General features: G+C 39.0%; 25 non-coding genes across 25 annotated transcripts; 9 read left to right on the top strand and 16 right to left on the bottom strand.

The window, feature by feature from the left end:
- Positions 1-433: 433 nt before the first annotated feature.
- On the bottom strand, positions 434-507 carry TRNAT-AGU (transfer RNA threonine (anticodon AGU)). Its single transcript has one exon. It is a non-coding gene; the product is annotated as a tRNA-Thr (tRNA).
- Positions 508-1,090: 583 nt separating this feature from the next.
- Positions 1,091-1,172, top strand: TRNAS-GCU (transfer RNA serine (anticodon GCU)). Its single transcript has one exon. It is a non-coding gene; the product is annotated as a tRNA-Ser (tRNA).
- Positions 1,173-1,742: 570 nt separating this feature from the next.
- Positions 1,743-1,816, bottom strand: TRNAT-AGU (transfer RNA threonine (anticodon AGU)). The gene has a single exon. It is a non-coding gene; the product is annotated as a tRNA-Thr (tRNA).
- A 583-nt stretch (positions 1,817-2,399) lies between these two features.
- Positions 2,400-2,481, top strand: TRNAS-GCU (transfer RNA serine (anticodon GCU)). Its single transcript has one exon. It is a non-coding gene; the product is annotated as a tRNA-Ser (tRNA).
- Positions 2,482-3,051: 570 nt separating this feature from the next.
- TRNAT-AGU (transfer RNA threonine (anticodon AGU)) lies at positions 3,052-3,125 on the bottom strand. The gene has a single exon. It is a non-coding gene; the product is annotated as a tRNA-Thr (tRNA).
- Positions 3,126-4,360: 1,235 nt separating this feature from the next.
- TRNAT-AGU (transfer RNA threonine (anticodon AGU)) lies at positions 4,361-4,434 on the bottom strand. Its single transcript has one exon. It is a non-coding gene; the product is annotated as a tRNA-Thr (tRNA).
- A 1,235-nt stretch (positions 4,435-5,669) lies between these two features.
- TRNAT-AGU (transfer RNA threonine (anticodon AGU)) lies at positions 5,670-5,743 on the bottom strand. The gene has a single exon. It is a non-coding gene; the product is annotated as a tRNA-Thr (tRNA).
- A 1,235-nt stretch (positions 5,744-6,978) lies between these two features.
- Positions 6,979-7,052, bottom strand: TRNAT-AGU (transfer RNA threonine (anticodon AGU)). Its single transcript has one exon. It is a non-coding gene; the product is annotated as a tRNA-Thr (tRNA).
- Positions 7,053-8,287: 1,235 nt separating this feature from the next.
- On the bottom strand, positions 8,288-8,361 carry TRNAT-AGU (transfer RNA threonine (anticodon AGU)). Its single transcript has one exon. It is a non-coding gene; the product is annotated as a tRNA-Thr (tRNA).
- Positions 8,362-8,944: 583 nt separating this feature from the next.
- Positions 8,945-9,026, top strand: TRNAS-GCU (transfer RNA serine (anticodon GCU)). The gene has a single exon. It is a non-coding gene; the product is annotated as a tRNA-Ser (tRNA).
- Positions 9,027-9,596: 570 nt separating this feature from the next.
- TRNAT-AGU (transfer RNA threonine (anticodon AGU)) lies at positions 9,597-9,670 on the bottom strand. The gene has a single exon. It is a non-coding gene; the product is annotated as a tRNA-Thr (tRNA).
- Positions 9,671-10,252: 582 nt separating this feature from the next.
- On the top strand, positions 10,253-10,334 carry TRNAS-GCU (transfer RNA serine (anticodon GCU)). The gene has a single exon. It is a non-coding gene; the product is annotated as a tRNA-Ser (tRNA).
- Positions 10,335-10,905: 571 nt separating this feature from the next.
- On the bottom strand, positions 10,906-10,979 carry TRNAT-AGU (transfer RNA threonine (anticodon AGU)). Its single transcript has one exon. It is a non-coding gene; the product is annotated as a tRNA-Thr (tRNA).
- A 1,235-nt stretch (positions 10,980-12,214) lies between these two features.
- TRNAT-AGU (transfer RNA threonine (anticodon AGU)) lies at positions 12,215-12,288 on the bottom strand. Its single transcript has one exon. It is a non-coding gene; the product is annotated as a tRNA-Thr (tRNA).
- Positions 12,289-12,871: 583 nt separating this feature from the next.
- Positions 12,872-12,953, top strand: TRNAS-GCU (transfer RNA serine (anticodon GCU)). The gene has a single exon. It is a non-coding gene; the product is annotated as a tRNA-Ser (tRNA).
- Positions 12,954-13,523: 570 nt separating this feature from the next.
- TRNAT-AGU (transfer RNA threonine (anticodon AGU)) lies at positions 13,524-13,597 on the bottom strand. The gene has a single exon. It is a non-coding gene; the product is annotated as a tRNA-Thr (tRNA).
- A 582-nt stretch (positions 13,598-14,179) lies between these two features.
- Positions 14,180-14,261, top strand: TRNAS-GCU (transfer RNA serine (anticodon GCU)). The gene has a single exon. It is a non-coding gene; the product is annotated as a tRNA-Ser (tRNA).
- A 570-nt stretch (positions 14,262-14,831) lies between these two features.
- TRNAT-AGU (transfer RNA threonine (anticodon AGU)) lies at positions 14,832-14,905 on the bottom strand. Its single transcript has one exon. It is a non-coding gene; the product is annotated as a tRNA-Thr (tRNA).
- Positions 14,906-15,488: 583 nt separating this feature from the next.
- Positions 15,489-15,570, top strand: TRNAS-GCU (transfer RNA serine (anticodon GCU)). The gene has a single exon. It is a non-coding gene; the product is annotated as a tRNA-Ser (tRNA).
- Positions 15,571-16,140: 570 nt separating this feature from the next.
- TRNAT-AGU (transfer RNA threonine (anticodon AGU)) lies at positions 16,141-16,214 on the bottom strand. Its single transcript has one exon. It is a non-coding gene; the product is annotated as a tRNA-Thr (tRNA).
- Positions 16,215-17,449: 1,235 nt separating this feature from the next.
- On the bottom strand, positions 17,450-17,523 carry TRNAT-AGU (transfer RNA threonine (anticodon AGU)). Its single transcript has one exon. It is a non-coding gene; the product is annotated as a tRNA-Thr (tRNA).
- A 583-nt stretch (positions 17,524-18,106) lies between these two features.
- TRNAS-GCU (transfer RNA serine (anticodon GCU)) lies at positions 18,107-18,188 on the top strand. The gene has a single exon. It is a non-coding gene; the product is annotated as a tRNA-Ser (tRNA).
- A 570-nt stretch (positions 18,189-18,758) lies between these two features.
- TRNAT-AGU (transfer RNA threonine (anticodon AGU)) lies at positions 18,759-18,832 on the bottom strand. The gene has a single exon. It is a non-coding gene; the product is annotated as a tRNA-Thr (tRNA).
- A 583-nt stretch (positions 18,833-19,415) lies between these two features.
- Positions 19,416-19,497, top strand: TRNAS-GCU (transfer RNA serine (anticodon GCU)). The gene has a single exon. It is a non-coding gene; the product is annotated as a tRNA-Ser (tRNA).
- A 570-nt stretch (positions 19,498-20,067) lies between these two features.
- TRNAT-AGU (transfer RNA threonine (anticodon AGU)) lies at positions 20,068-20,141 on the bottom strand. Its single transcript has one exon. It is a non-coding gene; the product is annotated as a tRNA-Thr (tRNA).
- Between the last annotated feature and the right edge of the window lie 295 nt (positions 20,142-20,436).

Genomic DNA, 20,436 nt, shown 5'->3' with positions numbered 1-20,436 from the left:
TGCAGGCAAGTTGGCTGCGTAGTTAAGATGGTACATTAACAATGCAGTTAAGAGATTGAGCTATGCATGCATGGATTTGAATTCAATCTGTCCTATTTCTTTTCTGATTCTTTTAAGTTTCCAGCTCAAGGTTTTATTTTCTGCCCAAGCAATGAATTCTTCAAACATGAAAGATTATATCTTCTACCATTCAAGAAGGCTGCTATCAAACTTTGCTTAGAGAGTCAGATACGTAAGGAGGAGGCATTTCAAAATAGTAAAATAAAATCGACTGGTTTTACTTTTTTCATGCTTGATTCCATCTTTCTTCCTCTTTAGCACTGATAGCAGATTCTTACTCCCACTATTGCACTATCACAGAGACTTAGCAAAGGCCAATTTGATGTTGTCCCACTATGAGGATAGAAAGCTTCATACTGAGAAGATGAAAAGAAGGCACTGCTGAGATTTGAACTCAGGATCTCCTGTTTACTAGACAGGCGCTTTAACCAACTAAGCCACAGAACCACAAGCTGGAGAAGACGGGAAAGCCAGGGAAGATTTAGTCACTAATCGATAATTTCAAGTGGTTAATTGAGCAAAACAACATTGAGCTTCAGTTCCATTCCACGCACAGCAGAAGCATTGAATAAGATGTCGCTCTCAGTCATGGCAATTAAGAAACCGAGTATTTTTTGAAGAGCATTCTCGAAAAGGACCATGACAAATTTGCAGAATGCGACAGAAGCTGTATCGAGAACAAGGGCTTGGGATTTGAAGTTCCATAATTAAATGATCCATCTTTTATCACAGCTGGAAATTGGGACTTGTTTTGCTTCCCAGTCATGAGACAGAATAGACAGATTGAAAGAATGCCGCTGCAGTGCCAAAAGTAGAAACAATTAGGAATGATTGATAAGTTGCTATTAAAACCCTTTGCACTGGTTCATTTCTGATAAAGTTTGTCCTAATCTAACTTTAGACAATAGATACTCTAGGAGATGAGATGAGGCCACACTGCCAAAAGCCTTTATACAATCTTCAGCAAAAACACCCTGACAGCTTAAAATCCTCATGAGATCTTACCTCCTAATTTAGACTTGGTCATGTAGACGAGGTGGCCGAGTGGTTAAGGCGATGGACTGCTAATCCATTGTGCTCTGCATTCATGGGTTCAAGTCCCATCCTCGTCGGTATAATCTGCTTCTTTCCATTTGACAAGATTGGCTTTCATTTTAGGCAAAATGGTGTATACTTCAAGCATGAAAGTTGATTCTTTTCTCTTTCAAGAAAGCTGCTATAGTACTATCGTCTGGTTTCTACATGTTCATGCAGGCAAGTTGGCTGCGTAGTTAAGATGGTACATTAACAATGCAGTTAAGAGATTGAGCTATGCATGCATGGATTTGAATTCAATCTGTCCTATTTCTTTTCTGATTCTTTTAAGTTTCCAGCTCAAGGTTTTATTTTCTGCCCAAGCAATGAATTCTTCAAACATGAAAGATTATATCTTCTACCATTCAAGAAGGCTGCTATCAAACTTTGCTTAGAGAGTCAGATACGTAAGGAGGAGGCATTTCAAAATAGTAAAATAAAATCCACTGGTTTTACTTTTTTCATGCTTGATTCCATATTTCTTCCTCTTTAGCACTTATAGCAGATTCTTACTCCCACTATTGCACTATCACAGAGACTTAGCAAAGGCCAATTTGATGTTGTCCCACTATGAGGATGGAAAGCTTCATACTGAGAAGATGAAAAGAAGGCACTGCTGAGATTTGAACTCAGGATCTCCTGTTTACTAGACAGGCGCTTTAACCAACTAAGCCACAGCACCACAAGCTGGTGAGGACGGGAAAGCCAGGGAAGATTTAGTCACTAATCGATAATTTCAAGTGGTTAATTGAGCAAAACAACATTGAGCTTCAGTTCCATTCCACGCACAGCAGAAGCATTGAATAAGATGTCGCTCTCAGTCATGGCAATTAAGAAACCGAGTATTTTTTGAAGAGCATTCTCGAAAAGGACCATGACAAATTTGCAGAATGCGACAGAAGCTGTATCGAGAACAAGGGCTTGGGATTTGAAGTTCCATAATTAAATGATCCATCTTTTATCACAGCTGGAAATTGGGACTTGTTTTGCTTCCCAGTCATGAGACAGAATAGACAGATTGAAAGAATGCCGCTGCAGTGCCAAAAGTAGAAACAATTAGGAATGATTGATAAGTTGCTATTAAAACCCTTTGCACTGGTTCATTTCTGATAAAGTTTGTCCTAATCTAACTTTAGACAATAGATACTCTAGGAGATGAGATGAGGCCACACTGCCAAAAGCCTTTATACAATCTTCAGCAAAAACACCCTGACAGCTTAAAATCCTCATGAGATCTTACCTCCTAATTTAGACTTGGTCATGTAGACGAGGTGGCCGAGTGGTTAAGGCGATGGACTGCTAATCCATTGTGCTCTGCATTCATGGGTTCAAGTCCCATCCTTGTCGGTATAATCTGCTTCTTTCCATTTGACAAGATTGGCTTTCATTTTAGGCAAAATGGTGTATACTTCAAGCATGAAAGTTGATTCTTTTCTCTTTCAAGAAAGCTGCTATAGTACTATCGTCTGGTTTCTACATGTTCATGCAGGCAAGTTGGCTGCGTAGTTAAGATGGTACATTAACAATGCAGTTAAGAGATTGAGCTATGCATGCATGGATTTGAATTCAATCTGTCCTATTTCTTTTCTGATTCTTTTAAGTTTCCAGCTCAAGGTTTTATTTTCTGCCCAAGCAATGAATTCTTCAAACATGAAAGATTATATCTTCTACCATTCAAGAGGGCTGCTATCAAACTTTGCTTAGAGAGTCAGATACGTAAGGAGGAGGCATTTCAAAATAGTAAAATAAAATCCACTGGTTTTACTTTTTTCATGCTTGATTCCATATTTCTTCCTCTTTAGCACTTATAGCAGATTCTTACTCCCACTATTGCACTATCACAGAGACTTAGCAAAGGCCAATTTGATGTTGTCCCACTATGAGGATGGAAAGCTTCATACTGAGAAGATGAAAAGAAGGCACTGCTGAGATTTGAACTCAGGATCTCCTGTTTACTAGACAGGCACTTTAACCAACTAAGCCACAGCACCACAAGCTGGTGAGGACGGGAAAGCCAGGGAAAATTTTGTCACTAATCGATAATTTCAAGTGGTTAATTGAGCAAAATAACATTGAGCTTCAGTTCCATTCCACGCACAGCAGAAGCATTGAATAAGATGTCGCTCTCAGTCATGGCAATTAAGAAACCGAGTATTTTTTGTAGAGCATTCTCGAAAAGGACCATGACAAATTTGCAGAATGCGACAGAAGCTGTATCGAGAACAAGGGCTTGGGATTTGAAGTTCCATAATTAAATGATCCATCTTTTATCACAGCTGGAAATTGGGACTTGTTTTGCTTCCCAGTCATGAGACAGAATAGACAGATTGAAAGAATGCCACTGCAGTGCCAAAGTAGAAACAATTAGGAATGATTGATAAGTTGCTATTAAAACCCTTTGCACTGGTTCATTTCTGATAAGGTTTGTCCTAATCTAACTTTAGACAATAGATACTCTAGGAGATGAGATGAGGCCACACTGCCAAAAGCCTTTATACAATCTTCAGCAAAAACACCCTGACAGCTTAAAATCCTCATGAGATCAAACCTCCTAATTTTAACTTGGTCATGTAGACGAGGGGGCCGAGTGGTTAAGGCGATGGACTGCTAATCCATTGTGCTCTGCATGCATGGGTTTGAATCCCATCCTCATCGGTATAATCTGCTTCTTTCACTTTGACAAGATTGGCTTTAATTTTTAGGCAAAATGGTGTATACTTCAAGCATGAAAGTTGATTCTTTTCTCTTTCAAGAAAGCTGCTATAGTACTATCGTCTGGTTTCTACATGTTCATGCAGGCAAGTTGGCTGCGTAGTTAAGATGGTACATTAACAATGCAGTTAAGAGATTGAGCTATGCATGCATGGATTTGAATTCAATCTGTCCTATTTCTTTTCTGATTCTTTTAAGTTTCCAGCTCAAGGTTTTATTTTCTGCCCAAGCAATGAATTCTTCAAACATGAAAGATTATATCTTCTACCATTCAAGAAGGCTGCTATCAAACTTTGCTTAGAGAGTCAGATACGTAAGGAGGAGGCATTTCAAAATAGTAAAATAAAATCCACTGGTTTTACTTTTTTCATGCTTGATTCCATATTTCTTCCTCTTTAGCACTTATAGCAGATTCTTACTCCCACTATTGCACTATCACAGAGACTTAGCAAAGGCCAATTTGATGTTGTCCCACTATGAGGATGGAAAGCTTCATACTGAGAAGATGAAAAGAAAGCACTGCTGAGATTTGAACTCAGGATCTCCTGTTTACTAGACAGGCACTTTAACCAACTAAGCCACAGCACCACAAGCTGGTGAGGACGGGAAAGCCAGGGAAAATTTTGTCACTAATCGATAATTTCAAGTGGTTAATTGAGCAAAATAACATTGAGCTTCAGTTCCATTCCACGCACAGCAGAAGCATTGAATAAGATGTCGCTCTCAGTCATGGCAATTAAGAAACCGAGTATTTTTTGTAGAGCATTCTCGAAAAGGACCATGACAAATTTGCAGAATGCGACAGAAGCTGTATCGAGAACAAGGGCTTGGGATTTGAAGTTCCATAATTAAATGATCCATCTTTTATCACAGCTGGAAATTGGGACTTGTTTTGCTTCCCAGTCATGAGACAGAATAGACAGATTGAAAGAATGCCACTGCAGTGCCAAAGTAGAAACAATTAGGAATGATTGATAAGTTGCTATTAAAACCCTTTGCACTGGTTCATTTCTGATAAGGTTTGTCCTAATCTAACTTTAGACAATAGATACTCTAGGAGATGAGATGAGGCCACACTGCCAAAAGCCTTTATACAATCTTCAGCAAAAACACCCTGACAGCTTAAAATCCTCATGAGATCAAACCTCCTAATTTTAACTTGGTCATGTAGACGAGGGGGCCGAGTGGTTAAGGCGATGGACTGCTAATCCATTGTGCTCTGCATGCATGGGTTTGAATCCCATCCTCATCGGTATAATCTGCTTCTTTCACTTTGACAAGATTGGCTTTAATTTTTAGGCAAAATGGTGTATACTTCAAGCATGAAAGTTGATTCTTTTCTCTTTCAAGAAAGCTGCTATAGTACTATCGTCTGGTTTCTACATGTTCATGCAGGCAAGTTGGCTGCGTAGTTAAGATGGTACATTAACAATGCAGTTAAGAGATTGAGCTATGCATGCATGGATTTGAATTCAATCTGTCCTATTTCTTTTCTGATTCTTTTAAGTTTCCAGCTCAAGGTTTTATTTTCTGCCCAAGCAATGAATTCTTCAAACATGAAAGATTATATCTTCTACCATTCAAGAAGGCTGCTATCAAACTTTGCTTAGAGAGTCAGATACGTAAGGAGGAGGCATTTCAAAATAGTAAAATAAAATCCACTGGTTTTACTTTTTTCATGCTTGATTCCATATTTCTTCCTCTTTAGCACTTATAGCAGATTCTTACTCCCACTATTGCACTATCACAGAGACTTAGCAAAGGCCAATTTGATGTTGTCCCACTATGAGGATGGAAAGCTTCATACTGAGAAGATGAAAAGAAGGCACTGCTGAGATTTGAACTCAGGATCTCCTGTTTACTAGACAGGCACTTTAACCAACTAAGCCACAGCACCACAAGCTGGTGAGGACGGGAAAGCCAGGGAAAATTTTGTCACTAATCGATAATTTCAAGTGGTTAATTGAGCAAAATAACATTGAGCTTCAGTTCCATTCCACGCACAGCAGAAGCATTGAATAAGATGTCGCTCTCAGTCATGGCAATTAAGAAACCGAGTATTTTTTGTAGAGCATTCTCGAAAAGGACCATGACAAATTTGCAGAATGCGACAGAAGCTGTATCGAGAACAAGGGCTTGGGATTTGAAGTTCCATAATTAAATGATCCATCTTTTATCACAGCTGGAAATTGGGACTTGTTTTGCTTCCCAGTCATGAGACAGAATAGACAGATTGAAAGAATGCCACTGCAGTGCCAAAGTAGAAACAATTAGGAATGATTGATAAGTTGCTATTAAAACCCTTTGCACTGGTTCATTTCTGATAAGGTTTGTCCTAATCTAACTTTAGACAATAGATACTCTAGGAGATGAGATGAGGCCACACTGCCAAAAGCCTTTATACAATCTTCAGCAAAAACACCCTGACAGCTTAAAATCCTCATGAGATCAAACCTCCTAATTTTAACTTGGTCATGTAGACGAGGGGGCCGAGTGGTTAAGGCGATGGACTGCTAATCCATTGTGCTCTGCATGCATGGGTTTGAATCCCATCCTCATCGGTATAATCTGCTTCTTTCACTTTGACAAGATTGGCTTTAATTTTTAGGCAAAATGGTGTATACTTCAAGCATGAAAGTTGATTCTTTTCTCTTTCAAGAAAGCTGCTATAGTACTATCGTCTGGTTTCTACATGTTCATGCAGGCAAGTTGGCTGCGTAGTTAAGATGGTACATTAACAATGCAGTTAAGAGATTGAGCTATGCATGCATGGATTTGAATTCAATCTGTCCTATTTCTTTTCTGATTCTTTTAAGTTTCCAGCTCAAGGTTTTATTTTCTGCCCAAGCAATGAATTCTTCAAACATGAAAGATTATATCTTCTACCATTCAAGAAGGCTGCTATCAAACTTTGCTTAGAGAGTCAGATACGTAAGGAGGAGGCATTTCAAAATAGTAAAATAAAATCCACTGGTTTTACTTTTTTCATGCTTGATTCCATATTTCTTCCTCTTTAGCACTTATAGCAGATTCTTACTCCCACTATTGCACTATCACAGAGACTTAGCAAAGGCCAATTTGATGTTGTCCCACTATGAGGATGGAAAGCTTCATACTGAGAAGATGAAAAGAAGGCACTGCTGAGATTTGAACTCAGGATCTCCTGTTTACTAGACAGGCACTTTAACCAACTAAGCCACAGCACCACAAGCTGGTGAGGACGGGAAAGCCAGGGAAAATTTTGTCACTAATCGATAATTTCAAGTGGTTAATTGAGCAAAACAACATTGAGCTTCAGTTCCATTCCACGCACAGCAGAAGCATTGAATAAGATGTCGCTCTCAGTCATGGCAATTAAGAAACCGAGTATTTTTTGTAGAGCATTCTCGAAAAGGACCATGACAAATTTGCAGAATGCGACAGAAGCTGTATCGAGAACAAGGGCTTGGGATTTGAAGTTCCATAATTAAATGATCCATCTTTTATCACAGCTGGAAATTGGGACTTGTTTTGCTTCCCAGTCATGAGACAGAATAGACAGATTGAAAGAATGCCACTGCAGTGCCAAAGTAGAAACAATTAGGAATGATTGATAAGTTGCTATTAAAACCCTTTGCACTGGTTCATTTCTGATAAGGTTTGTCCTAATCTAACTTTAGACAATAGATACTCTAGGAGATGAGATGAGGCCACACTGCCAAAAGCCTTTATACAATCTTCAGCAAAAACACCCTGACAGCTTAAAATCCTAATAAGATCAAACCTCCTAATTTTAACTTGGTCATGTAGACGAGGGGGCCGAGTGGTTAAGGCGATGGACTGCTAATCCATTGTGCTCTGCATGCATGGGTTTGAATCCCATCCTCATCGGTATAATCTGCTTCTTTCACTTTGACAAGATTGGCTTTAATTTTTAGGCAAAATGGTGTATACTTCAAGCATGAAAGTTGATTCTTTTCTCTTTCAAGAAAGCTGCTATAGTACTATCGTCTGGTTTCTACATGTTCATGCAGGCAAGTTGGCTGCGTAGTTAAGATGGTACATTAACAATGCAGTTAAGAGATTGAGCTATGCATGCATGGTTTTGAATTCAATCTGTCCTATTTCTTTTCTGATTCTTTTAAGTTTCCAGCTCAAGGTTTTATTTTCTGCCCAAGCAATGAATTCTTCAAACATGAAAGTTTAAATCTTCTACCATTCAAGAAGGCTGCTATCAAACTTTGCTTAGAGAGTCAGATACGTAAGGAGGAGGCATTTCAAAATAGTAAAATAAAATCCACTGGTTTTACTTTTTTCATGCTTGATTCCATCTTTCTTCCTCTTTAGCACTTATAGCAGATTCTTACTCCCACTATTGCACTATCACAGAGACTTAGCAAAGGCCAATTTGATGTTGTCCCACTATGAGGATAGAAAGCTTCATACTGAGAAGATGAAAAGAAGGCACTGCTGAGATTTGAACTCAGGATCTCCTGTTTACTAGACAGGCGCTTTAACCAACTAAGCCACAGCACCACAAGCTGATGAGGACGGGAAAGCCAGGGAAGATTTAGTCACTAATCGATAATTTCAAGTGGTTAATTGAGCAAAACAACATTGAGCTTCAGTTCCATTCCTCGCACAGCAGAAGCATTGAATAAGATGTCGCTCTCAGTCATGGCAATTAAGAAACCGAGTATTTTTTGAAGAGCATTCTCGAAAAGGACCATGACAAATTTGCAGAATGCGACAGAAGCTGTATCGAGAACAAGGGCTTGGGATTTGAAGTTCCATAATTAAATGATCCATCTTTTATCACAGCTGGAAATTGGGACTTGTTTTGCTTCCCAGTCATGAGACAGAATAGACAGATTGAAAGAATCCCGCTGCAGTGCCAAAAGTAGAAACAATTAGGAATGATTGATAAGTTGCTATTAAAAATCTTGGCACTGGTTCATTTCTGATAAAGTTTGTCCTAATCTAACTTTAGACAATAGATACTCTAGGAGATGAGATGAGGCCACACTGCCAAAAGCCTTTATACAATCTTCAGCAAAAACACCCTGACAGCTTAAAATCCTCATGAGATCTTACCTCCTAATTTAGACATGGTCATGTAGACGAGGTGGCCGAGTGGTTAAGGCGATGGACTGCTAATCCATTGTGCTCTGCATGCATGGGTTCGAGTCCCATCCTCGTCGGTATAATCTGCTTCTTTCCATTTGACAAGATTGGCTTTCATTTTAGGCAAAATGGTGTATACTTCAAGCATGAAAGTTGATTCTTTTCTCTTTCAAGAAAGCTGCTATAGTACTATCGTCTGGTTTCTACATGTTCATGCAGGCAAGTTGGCTGCGTAGTTAAGATGGTACATTAACAATGCAGTTAAGAGATTGAGCTATGAATGCATGGATTTGAATTCAATCTGTCCTATTTCTTTTCTGATTCTTTTAAGTTTCCAGCTCAAGGTTTTATTTTCTGCCCAAGCAATGAATTCTTCAAACATGAAAGATTATATCTTCTACCATTCAAGAAGGCTGCTATCAAACTTTGCTTAGAGAGTCAGATACGTAAGGAGGAGGCATTTCAAAATAGTAAAATAAAATCCACTGGTTTTACTTTTTTCATGCTTGATTCCATATTTCTTCCTCTTTAGCACTTATAGCAGATTCTTACTCCCACTATTGCACTATCACAGAGACTTAGCAAAGGCCAATTTCATGTTGTCCCACTATGAGGATGGAAAGCTTCATACTGAGAAGATGAAAAGAAGACACTGCTGAGATTTGAACTCAGGATCTCCTGTTTACTAGACAGGCACTTTAACCAACTAAGCCACAGCACCACAAGCTGGTGAGGACGGGAAAGCCAGGGAAAATTTTGTCACTAATCGATAATTTCAAGTGGTTAATTGAGCAAAACAACATTGAGCTTCAGTTCCATTCCACGCACAGCAGAAGCATTGAATAAGATGTCGCTCTCAGTCATGGCAATTAAGAAACCGAGTATTTTTTGTAGAGCATTCTCGAAAAGGACCATGACAAATTTGCAGAATGCGACAGAAGCTGTATCGAGAACAAGGGCTTGGGATTTGAAGTTCCATAATTAAATGATCCATCTTTTATCACAGCTGGAAATTGGGACTTGATTTGCTTCCCAGTCATGAGACAGAATAGACAGATTGAAAGAATGCCACTGCAGTGCCAAAGTAGAAACAATTAGGAATGATTGATAAGTTGCTATTAAAACCCTTTGCACTGGTTCATTTCTGATAAGGTTTGTCCTAATCTAACTTTAGACAATAGATACTCTAGGAGATGAGATGAGGCCACACTGCCAAAAGCCTTTATACAATCTTCAGCAAAAACACCCTGACAGCTTAAAATCCTCATGAGATCTTACCTCCTAATTTAGACATGGTCATGTAGACGAGGTGGCCGAGTGGTTAAGGCGATGGACTGCTAATCCATTGTGCTCTGCATGCATGGGTTCGAGTCCCATCCTCGTCGGTATAATCTGCTTCTTTCACTTTGACAAGATTGGCTTTAATTTTTAGGCAAAATGGTGTATACTTCAAGCATGAAAGTTGATTCTTTTCTCTTTCAAGAAAGCTGCTATAGTACTATCGTCTGGTTTCTACATGTTCATGCAGGCAAGTTGGCTGCGTAGTTAAGATGGTACATTAACAATGCAGTTAAGAGATTGAGCTATGCATGCATGGATTTGAATTCAATCTGTCCTATTTCTTTTCTGATTCTTTTAAGTTTCCAGCTCAAGGTTTTATTTTCTGCCCAAGCAATGAATTCTTCAAACATGAAAGATTATATCTTCTACCATTCAAGAAGGCTGCTATCAAACTTTGCTTAGAGAGTCAGATACGTAAGGAGGAGGCATTTCAAAATAGTAAAATAAAATCCACTGGTTTTACTTTTTTCATGCTTGATTCCATATTTCTTCCTCTTTAGCACTTATAGCAGATTCTTACTCCCACTATTGCACTATCACAGAGACTTAGCAAAGGCCAATTTGATGTTGTCCCACTATGAGGATGGAAAGCTTCATACTGAGAAGATGAAAAGAAGGCACTGCTGAGATTTGAACTCAGGATCTCCTGTTTACTAGACAGGCACTTTAACCAACTAAGCCACAGCACCACAAGCTGGTGAGGACGGGAAAGCCAGGGAAAATTTTGTCACTAATCGATAATTTCAAGTGGTTAATTGAGCAAAACAACATTGAGCTTCAGTTCCATTCCACGCACAGCAGAAGCATTGAATAAGATGTCGCTCTCAGTCATGGCAATTAAGAAACCGAGTATTTTTTGTAGAGCATTCTCGAAAAGGACCATGACAAATTTGCAGAATGCGACAGAAGCTGTATCGAGAACAAGGGCTTGGGATTTGAAGTTCCATAATTAAATGATCCATCTTTTATCACAGCTGGAAATTGGGACTTGTTTTGCTTCCCAGTCATGAGACAGAATAGACAGATTGAAAGAATGCCACTGCAGTGCCAAAGTAGAAACAATTAGGAATGATTGATAAGTTGCTATTAAAACCCTTTGCACTGGTTCATTTCTGATAAGGTTTGTCCTAATCTAACTTTAGACAATAGATACTCTAGGAGATGAGATGAGGCCACACTGCCAAAAGCCTTTATACAATCTTCAGCAAAAACACCCTGACAGCTTAAAATCCTAATAAGATCAAACCTCCTAATTTTAACTTGGTCATGTAGACGAGGGGGCCGAGTGGTTAAGGCGATGGACTGCTAATCCATTGTGCTCTGCATGCATGGGTTTGAATCCCATCCTCATCGGTATAATCTGCTTCTTTCACTTTGACAAGATTGGCTTTAATTTTTAGGCAAAATGGTGTATACTTCAAGCATGAAAGTTGATTCTTTTCTCTTTCAAGAAAGCTGCTATAGTACTATCGTCTGGTTTCTACATGTTCATGCAGGCAAGTTGGCTGCGTAGTTAAGATGGTACATTAACAATGCAGTTAAGAGATTGAGCTATGCATGCATGGTTTTGAATTCAATCTGTCCTATTTCTTTTCTGATTCTTTTAAGTTTCCAGCTCAAGGTTTTATTTTCTGCCCAAGCAATGAATTCTTCAAACATGAAAGTTTAAATCTTCTACCATTCAAGAAGGCTGCTATCAAACTTTGCTTAGAGAGTCAGATACGTAAGGAGGAGGCATTTCAAAATAGTAAAATAAAATCCACTGGTTTTACTTTTTTCATGCTTGATTCCATCTTTCTTCCTCTTTAGCACTTATAGCAGATTCTTACTCCCACTATTGCACTATCACAGAGACTTAGCAAAGGCCAATTTGATGTTGTCCCACTATGAGGATAGAAAGCTTCATACTGAGAAGATGAAAAGAAGGCACTGCTGAGATTTGAACTCAGGATCTCCTGTTTACTAGACAGGCGCTTTAACCAACTAAGCCACAGCACCACAAGCTGATGAGGACGGGAAAGCCAGGGAAGATTTAGTCACTAATCGATAATTTCAAGTGGTTAATTGAGCAAAACAACATTGAGCTTCAGTTCCATTCCACGCACAGCAGAAGCATTGAATAAGATGTCGCTCTCAGTCATGGCAATTAAGAAACCGAGTATTTTTTGAAGAGCATTCTCGAAAAGGACCATGACAAATTTGCAGAATGCGACAGAAGCTGTATCGAGAACAAGGGCTTGGGATTTGAAGTTCCATAATTAAATGATCCATCTTTTATCACAGCTGGAAATTGGGACTTGTTTTGCTTCCCAGTCATGAGACAGAATAGACAGATTGAAAGAATCCCGCTGCAGTGCCAAAAGTAGAAACAATTAGGAATGATTGATAAGTTGCTATTAAAAATCTTGGCACTGGTTCATTTCTGATAAAGTTTGTCCTAATCTAACTTTAGACAATAGATACTCTAGGAGATGAGATGAGGCCACACTGCCAAAAGCCTTTATACAATCTTCAGCAAAAACACCCTGACAGCTTAAAATCCTCATGAGATCTTACCTCCTAATTTAGACATGGTCATGTAGACGAGGTGGCCGAGTGGTTAAGGCGATGGACTGCTAATCCATTGTGCTCTGCATGCATGGGTTCGAGTCCCATCCTCGTCGGTATAATCTGCTTCTTTCCATTTGACAAGATTGGCTTTCATTTTAGGCAAAATGGTGTATACTTCAAGCATGAAAGTTGATTCTTTTCTCTTTCAAGAAAGCTGCTATAGTACTATCGTCTGGTTTCTACATGTTCATGCAGGCAAGTTGGCTGCGTAGTTAAGATGGTACATTAACAATGCAGTTAAGAGATTGAGCTATGAATGCATGGATTTGAATTCAATCTGTCCTATTTCTTTTCTGATTCTTTTAAGTTTCCAGCTCAAGGTTTTATTTTCTGCCCAAGCAATGAATTCTTCAAACATGAAAGATTATATCTTCTACCATTCAAGAAGGCTGCTATCAAACTTTGCTTAGAGAGTCAGATACGTAAGGAGGAGGCATTTCAAAATAGTAAAATAAAATCCACTGGTTTTACTTTTTTCATGCTTGATTCCATATTTCTTCCTCTTTAGCACTTATAGCAGATTCTTACTCCCACTATTGCACTATCACAGAGACTTAGCAAAGGCCAATTTCATGTTGTCCCACTATGAGGATGGAAAGCTTCATACTGAGAAGATGAAAAGAAGACACTGCTGAGATTTGAACTCAGGATCTCCTGTTTACTAGACAGGCACTTTAACCAACTAAGCCACAGCACCACAAGCTGGTGAGGACGGGAAAGCCAGGGAAAATTTTGTCACTAATCGATAATTTCAAGTGGTTAATTGAGCAAAACAACATTGAGCTTCAGTTCCATTCCACGCACAGCAGAAGCATTGAATAAGATGTCGCTCTCAGTCATGGCAATTAAGAAACCGAGTATTTTTTGTAGAGCATTCTCGAAAAGGACCATGACAAATTTGCAGAATGCGACAGAAGCTGTATCGAGAACAAGGGCTTGGGATTTGAAGTTCCATAATTAAATGATCCATCTTTTATCACAGCTGGAAATTGGGACTTGATTTGCTTCCCAGTCATGAGACAGAATAGACAGATTGAAAGAATGCCACTGCAGTGCCAAAGTAGAAACAATTAGGAATGATTGATAAGTTGCTATTAAAACCCTTTGCACTGGTTCATTTCTGATAAGGTTTGTCCTAATCTAACTTTAGACAATAGATACTCTAGGAGATGAGATGAGGCCACACTGCCAAAAGCCTTTATACAATCTTCAGCAAAAACACCCTGACAGCTTAAAATCCTCATGAGATCTTACCTCCTAATTTAGACATGGTCATGTAGACGAGGTGGCCGAGTGGTTAAGGCGATGGACTGCTAATCCATTGTGCTCTGCATGCATGGGTTCGAGTCCCATCCTCGTCGGTATAATATGCTTCTTTCCATTTGACAAGATTGGCTTTCATTTTAGGCAAAATGGTGTATACTTCAAGCATGAAAGTTGATTCTTTTCTCTTTCAAGAAAGCTGCTATAGTACTATCGTCTGGTTTCTACATGTTCATGCAGGCAAGTTGGCTGCGTAGTTAAGATGGTACATTAACAATGCAGTTAAGAGATTGAGCTATGCATGCATGGATTTGAATTCAATCTGTCCTATTTCTTTTCTGATTCTTTTAAGTTTCCAGCTCAAGGTTTTATTTTCTGCCCAAGCAATGAATTCTTCAAACATGAAAGATTATATCTTCTACCATTCAAGAAGGCTGCTATCAAACTTTGCTTAGAGAGTCAGATACGTAAGGAGGAGGCATTTCAAAATAGTAAAATAAAATCCACTGGTTTTACTTTTTTCATGCTTGATTCCATCTTTCTTCCTCTTTAGCACTTATAGCAGATTCTTACTCCCACTATTGCACTATCACAGAGACTTAGCAAAGGCCAATTTGATGTTGTCCCACTATGAGGATAGAAAGCTTCATACTGAGAAGATGAAAAGAAGGCACTGCTGAGATTTGAACTCAGGATCTCCTGTTTACTAGACAGGCGCTTTAACCAACTAAGCCACAGCACCACAAGCTGATGAGGACGGGAAAGCCAGGGAAGATTTAGTCACTAATCGATAATTTCAAGTGGTTAATTGAGCAAAACAACATTGAGCTTCAGTTCCATTCCACGCACAGCAGAAGCATTGAATAAGATGTCGCTCTCAGTCATGGCAATTAAGAAACCGAGTATTTTTTGAAGAGCATTCTCGAAAAGGACCATGACAAATTTGCAGAATGCGACAGAAGCTGTATCGAGAACAAGGGCTTGGGATTTGAAGTTCCATAATTAAATGATCCATCTTTTATCACAGCTGGAAATTGGGACTTGTTTTGCTTCCCAGTCATGAGACAGAATAGACAGATTGAAAGAATGCCGCTGCAGTGCCAAAAGTAGAAACAATTAGGAATGATTGATAAGTTGCTATTAAAACCCTTTGCACTGGTTCATTTCTGATAAAGTTTGTCCTAATCTAACTTTAGACAATAGATACTCTAGGAGATGAGATGAGGCCACACTGCCAAAAGCCTTTATACAATCTTCAGCAAAAACACCCTGACAGCTTAAAATCCTCATGAGATCTTACCTCCTAATTTAGACTTGGTCATGTAGACGAGGTGGCCGAGTGGTTAAGGCGATGGTCTGCTAATCCATTGTGCTCTGCATGCATGGGTTCGAGTCCCATCCTCGTCGGTATAATCTGCTTCTTTCCATTTGACAAGAATGGCTTTCATTTTAGGCAAAATGGTGTATACTTCAAGCATGAAAGTTGATTCTTTTCTCTTTCAAGAAAGCTGCTATAGTACTATCGTCTGGTTTCTACATGTTCATGCAGGCAAGTTGGCTGCGTAGTTAAGATGGTACATTAACAATGCAGTTAAGAGATTGAGCTATGCATGCATGGATTTGAATTCAATCTGTCCTATTTCTTTTCTGATTCTTTTAAGTTTCCAGCTCAAGGTTTTATTTTCTGCCCAAGCAATGAATTCTTCAAACATGAAAGATTATATCTTCTACCATTCAAGAAGGCTGCTATCAAACTTTGCTTAGAGAGTCAGATACGTAAGGAGGAGGCATTTCAAAATAGTAAAATAAAATCCACTGGTTTTACTTTTTTCATGCTTGATTCCATATTTCTTCCTCTTTAGCACTTATAGCAGATTCTTACTCCCACTATTGCACTATCACAGAGACTTAGCAAAGGCCAATTTGATGTTGTCCCACTATGAGGATGGAAAGCTTCATACTGAGAAGATGAAAAGAAGGCACTGCTGAGATTTGAACTCAGGATCTCCTGTTTACTAGACAGGCACTTTAACCAACTAAGCCACAGCACCACAAGCTAGTGAGGACGGGAAAGCCAGGGAAAATTTTGTCACTAATCGTAATTTCAAGTGGTTAATTGAGCACAACAACATTGAGCTTCAGTTCCATTCCACGCACAGCAGAAGCATTGAATTAGATGTCGCTCTCAGTCATGGCAATTAAGAAACCGAGTATTTTTTGAAGAGCATTCTCGAAAAGGACCATGACAAATTTGCAGAATGCGACAGAAGCTGTATCGAGAACAAGGGCTTGGGATTTGAAGTTCCATAACTAAATGATCCATCTTTTATCACAGCTGGAAATTGGGACTTGTTTTGCTTCCCAGTCATGAGACAGAATAGACAGATTGAAAGAATGCCACTGCAGTGCCAAAAGTAGAAACAATTAGGAATGATTGATAAGTTGCTATTAAAACCCTTTGCACTGGTTCATTTCTGATAAGGTTTGTCCTAATCTAACTTTAGACAATAGATACTCTAGGAGATGAGATGAGGCCACACTGTCAAAAGCCTTTATACAATCTTCAGCAAAAACACCCTGACAGCTTAAAATCCTCATGAGATCAAACCTCCTAATTTTAACTTGGTCATGTAGACGAGGGGGCCGAGTGGTTAAGGTGATGGACTGCTAATCCATTGTGCTCTGCATGCATGGGTTTGAATCCCATCCTCATCGGTATAATCTGCTTCTTTCACTTTGACAAGATTGGCTTTAATTTTTAGGCAAAATGGTGTATACTTCAAGCATGAAAGTTGATTCTTTTCTCTTTCAAGAAAGCTGCTATAGTACTATCGTCTGGTTTCTACATGTTCATGCAGGCAAGTTGGCTGCGTAGTTAAGATGGTACATTAACAATGCAGTTAAGAGATTGAGCTATGCATGCATGGTTTTGAATTCAATCTGTCCTATTTCTTTTCTGATTCTTTTAAGTTTCCAGCTCAAGGTTTTATTTTCTGCCCAAGCAATGAATTCTTCAAACATGAAAGTTTAAATCTTCTACCATTCAAGAAGGCTGCTATCAAACTTTGCTTAGAGAGTCAGATACGTAAGGAGGAGGCATTTCAAAATAGTAAAATAAAATCCACTGGTTTTACTTTATTCATGCTTGATTCCATCTTTCTTCCTCTTTAGCACTTATAGCAGATTCTTACTCCCACTATTGCACTATCACAGAGACTTAGCAAAGGCCAATTTGATGTTGTCCCACTATGAGGATAGAAAGCTTCATACTGAGAAGATGAAAAGAAGGCACTGCTGAGATTTGAACTCAGGATCTCCTGTTTACTAGACAGGCGCTTTAACCAACTAAGCCACAGCACCACAAGCTGATGAGGACGGGAAAGCCAGGGAAGATTTAGTCACTAATCGATAATTTCAAGTGGTTAATTGAGCAAAACAACATTGAGCTTCAGTTCCATTCCACGCACAGCAGAAGCATTGAATAAGATGTCGCTCTCAGTCATGGCAATTAAGAAACCGAGTATTTTTTGAAGAGCATTCTCGAAAAGGACCATGACAAATTTGCAGAATGCGACAGAAGCTGTATCGAGAACAAGGGCTTGGGATTTGAAGTTCCATAATTAAATGATCCATCTTTTATCACAGCTGGAAATTGGGACTTGTTTTGCTTCCCAGTCATGAGACAGAATAGACAGATTGAAAGAATGCCGCTGCAGTGCCAAAAGTAGAAACAATTAGGAATGATTGATAAGTTGCTATTAAAAATCTTTGCACTGGTTCATTTCTGATAAAGTTTGTCCTAATCTAACTTTAGACAATAGATACTCTAGGAGATGAGATGAGGCCACACTGCCAAAAGCCTTTATACAATCTTCAGCAAAAACACCCTGACAGCTTAAAATCCTCATGAGATCTTACCTCCTAATTTAGACATGGTCATGTAGACGAGGTGGCCGAGTGGTTAAGGCGATGGACTGCTAATCCATTGTGCTCTGCATGCATGGGTTCGAGTCCCATCCTCGTCGGTATAATCTGCTTCTTTCCATTTGACAAGATTGGCTTTCATTTTAGGCAAAATGGTGTATACTTCAAGCATGAAAGTTGATTCTTTTCTCTTTCAAGAAAGCTGCTATAGTACTATCGTTTGGTTTCTACATGTTCATGCAGGCAAGTTGGCTGCGTAGTTAAGATGGTACATTAACAATGCAGTTAAGAGATTGAGCTATGCATGCATGGATTTGAATTCAATCTGTCCTATTTCTTTTCTGATTCTTTTAAGTTTCCAGCTCAAGGTTTTATTTTCTGCCCAAGCAATGAATTCTTCAAACATGAAAGATTATATCTTCTACCATTCAAGAAGGCTGCTATCAAACTTTGCTTAGAGAGTCAGATACGTAAGGAGGAGGCATTTCAAAATAGTAAAATAAAATCCACTGGTTTTACTTTTTTCATGCTTGATTACATCTTTCTTCCTCTTTAGCACTTATAGCAGATTCTTACTCCCACTATTGCACTATCACAGAGACTTAGCAAAGGCCAATTTGATGTTGTCCCACTATGAGGATAGAAAGCTTCATACTGAGAAGATGAAAAGAAGGCACTGCTGAGATTTGAACTCAGGATCTCCTGTTTACTAGACAGGCGCTTTAACCAACTAAGCCACAGCACCACAAGCTGATGAGGACGGGAAAGCCAGGGAAGATTTAGTCACTAATCGATAATTTCAAGTGGTTAATTGAGCAAAACAACATTGAGCTTCAGTTCCATTCCACGCACAGCAGAAGCATTGAATAAGATGTCGCTCTCAGTCATGGCAATTAAGAAACCGAGTATTTTTTGAAGAGCATTCTCGAAAAGGACCATGACAAATTTGCAGAATGCGACAGAAGCTGTATCGAGAACAAGGGCTTGGGATTTGAAGTTCCATAATTAAATGATCCATCTTTTATCACAGCTGGAAATTGGGACTTGTTTTGCTTCCCAGTCATGAGACAGAATAGACAGATTGAAAGAATGCCGCTGCAGTGCCAAAAGTAGAAACAATTAGGAATGATTGATAAGTTGCTATTAAAACCCTTTGCACTGGTTCATTTCTGATAAAGTTTGTCCTAATCTAACTTTAGACAATAGATACTCTAGGAGATGAGATGAGGCCACACTGCCAAAAGCCTTTATACAATCTTCAGCAAAAACACCCTGACAGCTTAAAATCCTCATGAGATCTTACCTCCTAATTTAGACATGGTCATGTAGACGAGGTGGCCGAGTGGTTAAGGCGATGGACTGCTAATCCATTGTGCTCTGCATGCATGGGTTCGAGTCCCATCCTCGTCGGTATAATCTGCTTCTTTCCATTTGACAAGATTGGCTTTCATTTTAGGCAAAATGGTGTATACTTCAAGCATGAAAGTTGATTCTTTTCTCTTTCAAGAAAGCTGCTATAGTACTATCGTTTGGTTTCTACATGTTCATGCAGGCAAGTTGGCTGCGTAGTTAAGATGGTACATTAACAATGCAGTTAAGAGATTGAGCTATGCATGCATGGATTTGAATTCAATCTGTCCTATTTCTTTTCTGATTCTTTTAAGTTTCCAGCTCAAGGTTTTATTTTCTGCCCAAGCAATGAATTCTTCAAACATGAAAGATTATATCTTCTACCATTCAAGAAGGCTGCTATCAAACTTTGCTTAGAGAGTCAGATACGTAAGGAGGAGGCATTTCAAAATAGTAAAATAAAATCCACTGGTTTTACTTTTTTCATGCTTGATTCCATCTTTCTTCCTCTTTAGCACTTATAGCAGATTCTTACTCCCACTATTGCACTATCACAGAGACTTAGCAAAGGCCAATTTGATGTTGTCCCACTATGAGGATAGAAAGCTTCATACTGAGAAGATGAAAAGAAGGCACTGCTGAGATTTGAACTCAGGATCTCCTGTTTACTAGACAGGCGCTTTAACCAACTAAGCCACAGCACCACAAGCTGATGAGGACGGGAAAGCCAGGGAAGATTTAGTCACTAATCGATAATTTCAACTGGTTAATTGAGCAAAACAACATTGAGCTTCAGTTCCATTCCACGCACAGCAGAAGCATTGAATAAGATGTCGCTCTCAGTCATGGCAATTAAGAAACCGAGTATTTTTTGAAGAGCATTCTCGAAAAGGACCATGACAAATTTGCAGAATGCGACAGAAGCTGTATCGAGAACAAGGGCTTGGGATTTGAAGTTCCATAATTAAATGATCCATCTTTTATCACAGCTGGAAATTG

The sequence above is a fragment of the Phyllobates terribilis genome, unplaced genomic scaffold, assembly GCF_046119375.1.
Source record: "Phyllobates terribilis strain yellow unplaced genomic scaffold, ASM4611937v1 Scaffold_9__5_contigs__length_417890890, whole genome shotgun sequence".
NCBI classification, from domain to species: Eukaryota; Metazoa; Chordata; class Amphibia; order Anura; family Dendrobatidae; genus Phyllobates; species Phyllobates terribilis.
This window is presented reverse-complemented; position numbering and strand designations above follow the sequence as displayed.